Genomic DNA, 12,358 nt, shown 5'->3' on the forward strand with positions numbered 1-12,358 from the left:
AGCTGATGACAATTCCCTTAACTCAAATCGCCAGGAACACACCTCCCATGAAACAAGTTGGGGCTTTTATTCCTTGCAGCCAGAAAGAACACCCCCCTTGGTCTCAGGAAGAGAGCGTTAGAAAGAACCTATTGTAGATAGGAAATGCCCTTCACAGTGTCCTTCATGTTACAAGGGTTAGGGAACATCATGTGAACGTGTTGAATAGATTTTTACTGTTTTTCTTTGACTTTCTTTTTTTTTTACACCCAACATCACCAAATCATTCATTTGGAATCAGAATTCAAAGAACACGTGACAGTTGAGAAATGTATGTTTATTCTGATCCAGTTGTACAACGAATCTAGGTCAAATTACCAAATAAATGTTACATTATTTCTTCAGGACTGGGGCTTTTCGATGACTTCAAATTTAGGATCTTCAGATTTGAAGTCCGGGCATGTATTCATGTCTGCTCCACCATACATTTGCTTAAGCTTGAAGGGCTCCCTCTCTAGGTCTTGCTGGAGCTCTGGGCCAGTATCAGCATGTCCTCCAGAAGCTTCGTTCTGTAGTCTCTAACCGTGTCCACAAAGAGTTTCTGTACAGGATCAAGCTCCTTATCAGATGCCACTGCTGGAACACCAGTGTTGCTCCTCAAATGCACTGAGCCTGTAGACCGAATGAGAGAAGAGAACCTGAAGAGCCTCTGAAAAATCAGGGAGATTGTCTTCCTTGCACTCAGTCCGCAGAGGCCAGAGCTTCCGCTGCTCCCACAATTCTGCTTCCGGCCCTGGCTCAGCCCTCACCCGCCTTCCCAGGATCTCAAGGTGTTACCGATTTTTTTTCTTTATAGAGATAAGCCTACATATTTCTAAAGATTAAAAACCCAGGAGAGTAGAGATAAGCATCTGAACTAGTTCTCTACTGATAGTATTAACAAATTAGAAAACTGGTGGTTTAAATCAATGAAGAGCATTTGTTACCTCACAGTCCTATGGCTCAGGAGTCTGGAATTACGAGGCTGGGTTCTCTGCTCACAGAATTGGTCAGTATGTCGTCCCCACACGAAGCCGTCTGATAGTGACCTTGTTGTGGTTCTCTCTCCCAGGAGGGGCTGCCCTCACCATCTCACTCCTCTGGGATCCTCTTCCCTGACCCTGATTTGTGTCTGTCATCATGCTTTCAGTTTACCCAGGTGGCTTAGGAGGAAGGTTAGAACTGTGGAGCCCAGAACTGATCTCTGCTGTCTCTTCTCCAGGGGCAGAATAAATGACAGAGGTCTTCATAAAGAAATGACTCCCATGAGGGCTGACATCCCCCAGCAATTGGAGCCGAGGAGGAAACGCCCTAAAAACCCAAATCATGGAAGCAGGACCCACATCAGGTAGGAGCCCTTCCCGGAAATGTCCCCTTTCTCCGTTGAAAGCCACCTTGGATGAGGGACGTGGTCTGCTCAAACCGGAGTCAGTCTTGTGAGCACTGGGGCGTCAGAATCTCCATCCTAGGCTCTTTGTTTGAAATAGGCTTTTTTTCATACATGAGAATCTCCTTGGAGTTTTTGTCTGAAATGCAGCTTCTTTGCCTTATTCCCAGGGGATTCTAACAAGCACCACAGTGACTCTGATGTAGGTGTCCTTTAGCTCTGCAGCAGGTGCCCAGGGACTGGAGCCCTGTCTGCTACATGATGTCCCAGTTCACATCTAACTTTCCAGTGGCTCATGCTGGCTTTCCTAATTTATAGTATACATTTTCTATCATACAGGAGATACATATGCTCAAAGAGACAATTAAATGATCCAGTAAAGCGTATGTGACCTGTGGTGAAGCTGGTATCGGACTCTTGGACAGCTTCTCTGAAGGCTGTGCTTTTATTGCTTCAGCACAGACCCGGGATAGGGTTGGAACGGAAATATAGTTCGGACTGGAGATCAGTAAAAGTTCGTCATTCCTGGTAACTGTTATTTATCCACTTGACAAGTATTTACTGAATATTTCACCTGGCAGGCTGTCATGGAGGCACTGGGGACATGGCTGAGCAAGGCAGACTGATGCCAGCTCTCAGGAAAATGAATGTTGGCACAGGAGTCAGATATCTGATTGATAATCACGTAAGTGCATTTTATTTGTGATCATGATGAGTGTTACGTGATACACTTGTGTTCTGTGATCCTGGTCTATTAGCCAGTGATTTAAAAGTGAATAAAAGGAAGAGAACTATATCGCTGTGAGAAAAGATTTGTCCCCAAATAGGCCTTCTGGTGTTTTTAACAGTGGAAATGCTTACATTTAATCCAAGGTCTCCTGAAAATTACTTATGCATTTTTAAGGGGAACTTTTAATTTCAGTGTCCCCTGAAATTCTGTTGTGGGTTTCTCGAGGGTGTGTTAGGTGCCTCAACAGGGAAGCTTGCAGCCAAGGCCAGTGTGGGGGTTCTGCTGCCATCAAGTGATGAAGGAGTTTGGGGCAATGTCTTAATCTCCCGGGGCCTCAGTTTCCTCATCTGTAAGATAAGGTTGTTATTCAAATTCTCCAAAGTCACCTCCTGCTCAGATTCTGTGAGTGCATGAGGGACTGAGATGCCTGTTAAGCAGCCCTGGGGACTGCAGCTGAGACCTGACTTGGTCTCTTCTCTGCGTGTCTCCTGCAGGAGCCTGAGCTGAGCCCACACTGAAAACAGAGAACGGAGGGAGCCGATGAAAGACAGAAAAGCAGCACGTTTGGAGGATGAGAATAACCCAACGATGTCCAAGGCAATGGTGGAGCAGGTGGTTGGCGCAGGCGGTAAGAAGAAGGACAAGTTGAGTTCAGAGAAATCAGGGGAGACCACGGAATGCATACAGCAGCTTCCAACTCTGCAAGGAAGGAGGACTAAGAGAGTAACGTAGGCCACAGTGAACCTGTGCACCTGCCGAAGAGCCCCACAGGATGGAGCGGGCTTGGTTTGAACTGCTGGGAAGCACCAATTCCAAGAGGAGGAGGATGTGACCATGAGGCTCTGCCCCAGAAGCCTAGCCTCGACCTTGGAGCTGCCCTCATGGTCGATGTCCTCCACGTAAGTGTGGGCTTAGAGGGATCAATGATGTTTGGATAAGGGTTGTAAATGTCCATTCTCACTGCAGATAGTTCTGCCCTAAGGTCAGGGAGGCCCAGGGTAGTGGACCATTGCATCTGAAGCCACATGATATTAATAATATTCTTAATAATGCTGCCTGGGGGTCATGAATGGAAAGGGTCAAGGATCTACTCAGAAAGTGAAGGTTTAGGGAATATAATATTTGAGTGGAGTCAAGTGTAGTGTAGTGGGAGAAAAGTTATTGCATTTAACAGCACCTGATGACTTCCGGGGAAACAAAGCTGACGCTAATCATGGCTCTAGATGCCAAATAACAAAGCAAACCACTTTCTTGCATTGGTCGTAGAGAAACAGGAAGCCCTTAAGGCACATAACATGCTGGAAAGTTGCTCTGCCAGGAGGGTCATGCAATAAATCAGATCACCTGGCTGGTGGCAGAAGAAAGGGCTGGGCTGAGTTTGTGACAGTATCCCCTAGGTGGTGGAGAAAAAGGGTTGGGGCTTTTGAAGTTACAGGTGAGCTGGCTCATAGTAACATTACACCGTCTTGAGAAAACATATCTAGCAAAATTTTGGATTCGATGGACACTAAAAATTTAGTCCATGATCTGCAATAATTCTTTTTTTTAATGCAATGATTATTTTAATTTTTGTACTTTGTTATTTGATTACTGTCGAAGTTGAATATTTTCTCTTAAGTTAATTATCTTAAATACTTTTTATGTGACAGTCTGTTTAAGATTTGAAGTACATAATTGACACAGTATACTTCGGTTCCTTAGGGCAATGAGAAAACCATAGTAGCCTTGTGTATTGGTTGGTTATTGATTTATAAAACTGTACTAGTTTTCAACATGAAATTATGGGGATATTGACTAGTCCAGAAGCCTTGTTAACCATATACTATAAAGGAAGTTGAAGAAAAACATGCTAAGGTGAAAATGCATACAATGTTCCCCCCAAATTAAAAATTCCCAAATACAAATATGCTTTAAATGCAAAGAGTCAAGGCCTACTGTTGGAAGCTGTTCATTAGTACTGAGGAAGGTCATCAATTCACTCTACTTCTTTGTATCTAGTTAATTTTCTCCTCTGGGAAACAAACTGAGGGCTTCAGAGGAGAGGGGGTGGGGGAATGGGATAGGCTGGTGATGGGTATGAAGGAGGGCACGTATTGCATAGTGCGCTGGGTGTTATACGCAAGTAATGAATCATGGAAGTTTACATCAAAAACTAGGGATGTACTGTATCGTGACTAACATAATATAATAAAAATATTATTTAAAAAAAAGAAAATATGGTAGGAATAGAGACTGGATTAGCTAGGTAAGGATAAGTACAAGTTACCTCTAGGTGTATCCAGAATTGTTGACGGTTCCCTCTGGGCATATTAGATGATGGTACAGAATGGTGAAACAAACTTCAAATTCTGCCTGTTACTTGGGCGTAGATTTCTGATGTTTTCCATAAGGACAGATTGATTTCAGGAGAGCCTCAATTGAGAATGTCTGGGGAAAGCACCTAAAACAATCAGATTAAAATAATATGTGAGTAAGTTGAAGTTGAGCACTGCAATCATTCTTTCACAGATTATCCACTGTTGGCTTGAGCCAAAAATGACTTTTCCATTCTTAGAAAACCAAAGGGCACCTGGGTGGCTCATTCAGTTAAGCGTCTGACTCTTGGTTTCAGCTCGGGTCATGATCTCATGGTAGTGAGGTCAAGACCCGAGTTGGGCTCCACGCTCAGCCCAGGGTCTGCCTCAGATTCTTGCTCCCTCTCGGAGTCTGCCCCTCTGTTCTCCCAGCTCGCACTACTCTTTCTCTCTAAAATAAATAGAATCTTTTAAAAATTAATGACGCTCAGAAATAATGAGATTTAAACACATCCTATGATGACTTTGATGAATAACAAGTCAAGCAGCTTTTTGTTTTGTTTTGTTTTGTTTTGTTTTGTTTTAACAGAGAGCAGAACTGTAATTCAGGATGTCAGTGGAAGAGGCGAGTAACATTCTATCCTCTCAACATCCAAATGTAAACAGGTAAAAGAAGGAATGTATAGAATTATATGTCATGTACACAATGATTGGTTGGTTATAAACAAATTGAAATAAATCTGTGTTTATATTGACTCTTGAGCCCTGTCAAATAGGCAGAGCATTGGGAAACAAAAACTGGACCGAAAGTCATTTGCATACTTAGACTTTGGAAAACCATTAGACAAACATGAATCAAACACATATAAAGCTGTTTGTGTGCCACATTTTAGGCCATCAAGGGTGAACTTTAGGAGAGACACCTAATACTGAATGGATGCTTTGGTTTTTTTGAGACATGTCACCTGAGCCACTGGGAATTTGAACTTGTGAGTCACAGAGGTGAGCAAGCTTTGCCTGATAGGATGTTAAGTTCAAAGCCTAAAGAGGTAACTTAAATATGCTACACACACCACTCACGACTTAAACCAAAGATCTTTCTCTCTTCCTTGGGGGAATGAAGCTGACGCAAAGGACTACAGCTTCTGTTGCAGAATCAGGACCTGACGCTTACAGACTCATGGGAGTGGACACCTACTTCAGATTTGAAGTAGGAGCCATTGTCTCCAACGGTAACTCAGTCACACAACTGAGTCACACACAGCCCTCAGCCTGCCACTATTAATTGTTTTAATGCTGTTGGTATCATTTTATAATAGATCACATCAGAAAGAAGACGAATCAGGTTTGGGTACCATTCATGGTATTTGATGGATATATCATTGCATACCGTCCCAAGGCTTCTGGTAGTACATAGTGCTGGCAGTAGATTATTCAAGACTAAGTAAAATAATAAGAGAAAACATTGGCCCTTAAATTTTGCAACTGTGGTATCGCATCTAAACACAAGATAGATTAGCAGCCTTACCAACTGAGTGGTTACTCTTAAGGAAAGTTTATTAATGAACATACAAAGCATTTCACATGCATTGGTCCACAAGACTCTTTGTAGAGCTATTTACCTTTTCTTTGGGCTGCTGAGAAAACTCCAAGTGAATGGAATAAGATTCTTGTCACCTGGCAAATACCTAAATCTCCAAAGATATGGTCACTGGCAGATCTAGCTTGACTCTGAAAAGCATTTGTTTGTATCAAGATAAAACATCTACATATAGACTGGTGATGGGTAGTAAGGAGGGCATGTATTGCATGGTGCACTGGGTGTTATATGCAACTAATGAATCATCAAACTTTACATCGGAAACCGGGGATGTACTGTATGGTGACTACATAATATAATAAAAAAAACATTAAAAAAACATCTACATATAAAACTCAGGTGTGTTTTATGTGATTGCAATGCCTAACTGAAATATGAAAAGTGATACCATTGATAATAGCATGAAGCCTGAAATACTGAGGGATAGTCTGAGTGAAAATCACAAAATATTTCACAGAGAAATGAATGAAGCCATAGAAAATGAAGGGAAATTCTTATTCATGGGTCCCAAGCTTCAGTACTGTTCAAACATCAATTTCCCCCATCTGATATATAGACACTCAATTGAATCACTCTCAAAATCTCAGCCTTTATCCTTGGTAGAAAGTGACCAGTTGATTTTAAAATTCATAGAAAACTGTAAATGACCTAGTGTGGCCAAAACACGTGTGAAACAAAGAACCAAGTTTGAGGGCTAGCTGTACCTAATTTGAAGAACTATTCTGAAGTTATAGTAATCGAAACAGATTGGTATTGGCATATGACAGGTAAGCAGATCAATAAAATGGATTACGGATTCCAAAAAGAAACTAATACCTATACGGAGAAAAGGTTTTTGATAAACGTGAGAAGCAAAGCATTGTAAGAAGTATAATCTTTTGACTTAAAGCAGTAGCTTAAGTAATATCCTCTGCCTTCTTCACAGAGACTAGCACATGGAAGTGGTAGCTGGGCACCTGGGTGCCTTCCTTCTATGAAAACAGAAAAGTGTTTAATATACTTTATAGTCATTTTAATCAAAAGCAAATCATCTTAATAAAAACACATAACTGGCCTTAAAAATAAATTGTAACAAATTGTGAAAAGAAAAAAAAAGAAGAAGTATAATCTTTTGGAGGTCCTGGTGGCTCAGTTGGTGAAGTGTCCAACTCTTGATTTTGGCTCAGCTCATGATCTCAGGGTCCTGGGATCTAGCCCTGCATCAGGCTCCATGTTCAGCAGGGGGTCAGCTTGGGATTCTCTCTCTCTCTCCCTCTGCCCCTCCCTCCCCGAAATAAATAAACAAATCTTTTAAAAATGTATAATCTTGGGGCGCTTGGGTGGCTCAGTCATTAAGTGTCTGCCTTCGGCCCAGGGCGTGATCCCAGAGTCCTGGGATCGAGTCCCACATCAGGCTCCTCCGCTGGGAGCCCGCTTCTTCCTCTCCCACTCCCCCCACTTGTGTTCCCTCTCTCTGCTGGCTGCCTCTCTCTCTGTCAAATAAATAAATAAAATCTTTAAAAAAATGTATAATCTTTCACTAAGTGGTCAAGTGTAATATTTTCAGCACATGAATATGGATATGACCTATGTATATGCATGTGAAAATAAATACATAAATTGGAATCATAACTCACACCATGCAGAAATTAGCCTAAAATAGAGTATGGGCCTAAATAGAAACCTTAAAATGTTAAGACTTTTTGAAAAAAACGTAGTAGAAAAGTCTTTAGGAGCACCTGGGTGACACAGTTGGTGGCTCATCTGACTCATGATTTTGACTTAGGTCCTGAGCTCATGAGTGGTGGGATCAGGCCCAGAGTTGGCTATGCACTCAGTGGGGAGTCTGCTTCAATTTCTTTCCCTCTTTCCCTCCCCCTACTTGCTCTCTCTCTGTCACTTTCTCGCAAATTAAATAAATAAATCTATAATTTGAAAAAGAATTTGTTTATTTGAGAGAGACAGAACACAAGCAGAGGGGCAGGCAGATGGAGAGGGAGAAGCCGACTTTCTGCTGAGCAGGAAGCCTGACAGGGGGCTCAATCCCAGGACCCTGGGATCATGACCTCAGCTAAAGGCAGATGAGTAACCAACTGAGCCACCCAGGCATCCCAATAAATAAATCTTTAAAAAAGTGTTTAGAACCTAATGTTGGACAATGATTTCTTTCTGTTTTTTTTTTAACAATTTTATTTATTTATTTGACAGAGTGAGAAAGCACAAGCAGGGGAGCAGCAGAGGGAGAGGGAAGAGCAGGCCCTCCGCTGGGCAAAGAGCCCGATGTGGGGCTAGATCCCAGGACCCTGGCATCACAACACTTAACCGACTATGCCACCCCGGCGCCCCCGGACAATGGTTTCTTAGATATGACACCAAAATTGTGATTAATGAAAGAACAAATTTGGACTTCATCAAAATTGAAAACTTCTGCTCTTCAGAAGACATTGGTGAGAGAATGCAAAATCAGGGGAAAACATAGAAGGAGAATATATTTATAAATTACATATCTGGTGAAGATCTCCTAATAGAACCGTTGAAAGAACTCTCAAAAGTTAAGAAGAAGACAAACAATCCAATTGAAAAATGGGTAAAAGAAAAGTGCCTGGGTGGCTCAGTTGGTGAAGCAGCTGCCTTTGGCTCAGGTCATGATCTCAGGGTCCTGGGATCTAGCCCCTACCCCCTCTGTCAGTCTCCCCACTGAGCAGGGAATGTTCTTCTCCCTCCCCCTCTGCCCTCCCCACCCCACCTCCACACACCCCCCCCACTCTTGCTCTCTGTCTATTTCAAATAAATAAATAAAACCTTTAAAAAATAAAATAAAATGATAACATGGGTAAAAGATTTGTGAACAGCTCAGCAAAGCAAAGTATATATACGGAAGGCATATAAGGACATGCCAAGATCTACATCATTACTTTAGGAAAATGCAAATTGAAACCACTATCTGCCAATTAAAATGGCAAAAATGAAAAGAATCTCCATTCCAAGTATTGGCAAGGATGTGTAGGAGCTAGAATTCTCGTACACTGCTGATGGGCATGTTAAATTCTACAACTACTCTAGAAAATAGTTTGGAAATTCTGTTTTGTTTTTAAAATTGATTGATTTGAGAGAGAGGGAGAGAAAGTGAGTGGGGGAGCAGTAGAGGGAGAAGGAGAGGGACAGAATATCAAGCAGACTCCCTGCTGAGCATGGAGACCTACTTGGGGCTGGATCTCACCACCAATGAGATCATGACCTGAGCCAGAATCCATGTCAGACACTTAACCGACATAAATATATCAAAGTGAAAGAACAGCGATTCAAAAATATACCCACATATGCACAGCTATTTGATTTTGTATACGTGTGTGTATATGTTAATATTCTTTACTGGGGAAGTGGAAGACTTTTCTGTTAAAGGTAATAGAGCAAAAGATGATTTGTTTTTTAAAAAGTAAATATTAACAAACACTTCCCACTACATATTGAAATTAATTGGAGATATGAAAGCAAGAATTCCAAAGCTTATAAAAGAAAAATAGGAAGTATTTTCACAATATTGGCATAGACAAATATTTCTAAAACAGGACACAATAGCACTCACCATAAAAAATTCAATTAAATTGTTGTTCATGAAAACTAAAAGCTTCTGTATACTGTAAGACATCCTTCAAAAATGAAAGGCCATCTATAGACCAGAAATGATTATTTTCAATACATATATCTGACAAAACACTCATCCAAAATATATCAAGAACTCTTATAAATCACAAAGAAAATGAGAAAAAAACCTAGTATATTAATGGGCAGAAATATTTTAAAAAGCCCATCCCAAAAGAAGACATCCAAATGATAATAAGCATATGAAAACACAATGGGGTATCTGCTAGATTGGTTGCCTTTTTTTTTTAAGTGGACCCCAACACAGGGCTCCAATTCACGACCCTGAGATCAAGACCTAAGCTGAGGTCAAGAGTTGGATGGTGTCCCCCAAAATGGTTTCTAATGCTGCCTCCTCTCTTCACTAGATATGTGGCCTTGGGAAGCTTTGTAATATTTCTCAGGTTTTTTTTTTTTTTTTCTCATCAGGAAAAGGATAACATCTGAGTAATAAGACGATTCATAGGATTCAGTATAATCACCTGGTAGGGTGCAAGAACTGTACTTTTGCTAAGAAGGTATTTGACCTTGAATGATCCTTTACACATTTTTAAAAGCACAGACAATTGGCGAAGAACAGACAAGTTGTTCTAAAATAAATATCCTTTCACCTTTACTTTTTTAAAAAAATTTTTTATTATGTTGTGTTAGCCACCATACAGTACATCCTTAGTTTTTGATGTAGTGTTCCATGATTCATTGTTTTTGTGCGTGTGTGTTTTGTTTTTGTTTTGTTTTTTTTTTTTTAATATTTTATTTATTTATTTGACAGAGAGAGAGACACCAAGAGAGGGAACACAGGCAGGGGAAGTGGGAGAGGAAGAAGCAGGCTCCCAGCAGAGGAGGAGCCTGATGTGGGGCTCAATCCCAGGACTCTGGGATCATGCCCTGAGCCAAAGGCAGATGCTTAACGACTGAGCCACCCAGGCGCCATCCCATGATTCATTGTTTGCGCATAACACCCCGTGCCCCATGCAATATGTGCCCTCCTTAATACCCGTCACCGGCCTATCCCAATCTCCCCACCCCCTCCCCTCTGAAGCCCTCAGTTTGTTTCCCAGAGTCCATAGTCTCTTGTGGTCCATTCCCCCTTCTGTTTACACCCCCTTCATTCTTCCCTTCCTTCTCCTACCAATCTCCCTGCTATTTCTTACCTTCCATAAATGAGTGAAACCATATGATAATTGTCTTTCTCTGCTTGGCTTATTTCACTTAGCATAATCTCCTCCAGTCCAGCCCATGGTACTGCAAAGGTTGGGTAATCTTCCTTTCTGATGGCTGAGTAAAATTCCATTGTATATATGGGCCACATCTTCTTTATCCATTTGTCTGTTGAAGGGCATCTTGGCTCCTTCCACAATTTAGCTATTGGGGACAATGCCGCTATGAACTTTGAGGTGCATATGGCCCTTCCCTTCACTACGTCCGTTTCTTTGGGGTAAATACACAGGAGTACAATTGCTGGGTCATAGGGTAGCTCTAGTTTTAACTTTTTGAGGGACCTCCACACTGTTTTCCAAAGTGGCTGTACCAACTTCCATTCCCACCAACACTGTAAGAGGGTTCCCCTTTCTGCACATCTTCTCCAACATCTGTTGTTTCTTGCCTTGTCCATTTTTGCCATTCTAACTGGCATAAGGTGGTATCTCAGTGTGGTTTTGATTTGAATTTCCCTGATGGTTGATGATTTTGAACATTTTTCCATGTGTCTGTTAGCCATTTGTGTGTCTTCATTGGAAAAGTGTCTGTTCCTACCTTCTGCCCACTTTTTGATTTGATTATTTGTTTCTCGTGTATTGAGTTTAAGAAGTTCTTTATAGATCTTGGATACCAGTCTTTTATCTGTAGTGTCATTTGCAAATATCTTCTCCCATTCTGAGGGCTGCATCTTAGTTTTTTTCACCTTTTACCTTTTCTACAAAGAAATCATGTATATAATATGAAGATTGGAGGGGAACCCATTTGTATTGAACAACTTTCCCCAAACCCTGAGGCATGTCTACTTTCCACGAAGACCAGAGATGAAATTCTTGACTAGGTCCAACCCCTGCAGTCTTCTCGGTCTGGAGGGGACTGAGAAAGTCCACCCTAGCCCTAGAATGATCTGGACTACCGGACAAGTGTTCCTCAGAAAAATAATCAACTACTCACCACTATAGGCCCTGGCAATTTGTGAATCTATGCATGAGGTGTAGACCAACTCAACTATATAACCAGGACTCTCCCCTGAATCAAGGCCAGGATATCATTAGATACCATTTTCAAAATCTCTGTTATAGGCCACGGCATGCTCCATAGGAGGGAAAACAAGCACAAGAATATCAATTGAGATATCAATCAACAGACAATTAATCAAGAGACAAGAAACATTATTAAATAATGTCCACCACCCCCTAAAACCCAGGAAAGTTCTCATACAAAAGCAATGTTTTGAGGAATATGTAGTTATAAATCTTCATGATTTGGGATTAGAAGCCAGTTTCTTAAATGGACAAGCAACCCAAGAATAAATAGATAACCCGGATTTCATCAAAATTAAAAGGTTTTTGTTTCAAAGGACACTATCAAGGAAGTGAAAAGCCAATCCACACAACGGGAGAAATATTTACAAATTGTATATCTGATGGAGGTTTGCTATCTAGAATACAAAAAACAATAACAAAAAAACCAAAAAACCCCAAAACCCAAAATAGCCTCTTACACTAAGC

The 12,358-nt window shown here is 41.2% G+C and overlaps 1 pseudogene; it reads right to left on the reverse strand.

Annotated features, from left to right (window-relative positions):
* Window positions 1-302: 302 nt before the first annotated feature.
* Window positions 303-5,844, reverse strand: LOC125281741 (ATP synthase-coupling factor 6, mitochondrial-like; annotated as a pseudogene).
* Window positions 5,845-12,358: the final 6,514 nt, after the last annotated feature.

The sequence above is a fragment of the Ursus arctos genome, unplaced genomic scaffold (assembly GCF_023065955.2).
Source record: "Ursus arctos isolate Adak ecotype North America unplaced genomic scaffold, UrsArc2.0 scaffold_12, whole genome shotgun sequence".
NCBI classification, from domain to species: domain Eukaryota; kingdom Metazoa; phylum Chordata; class Mammalia; order Carnivora; family Ursidae; genus Ursus; species Ursus arctos.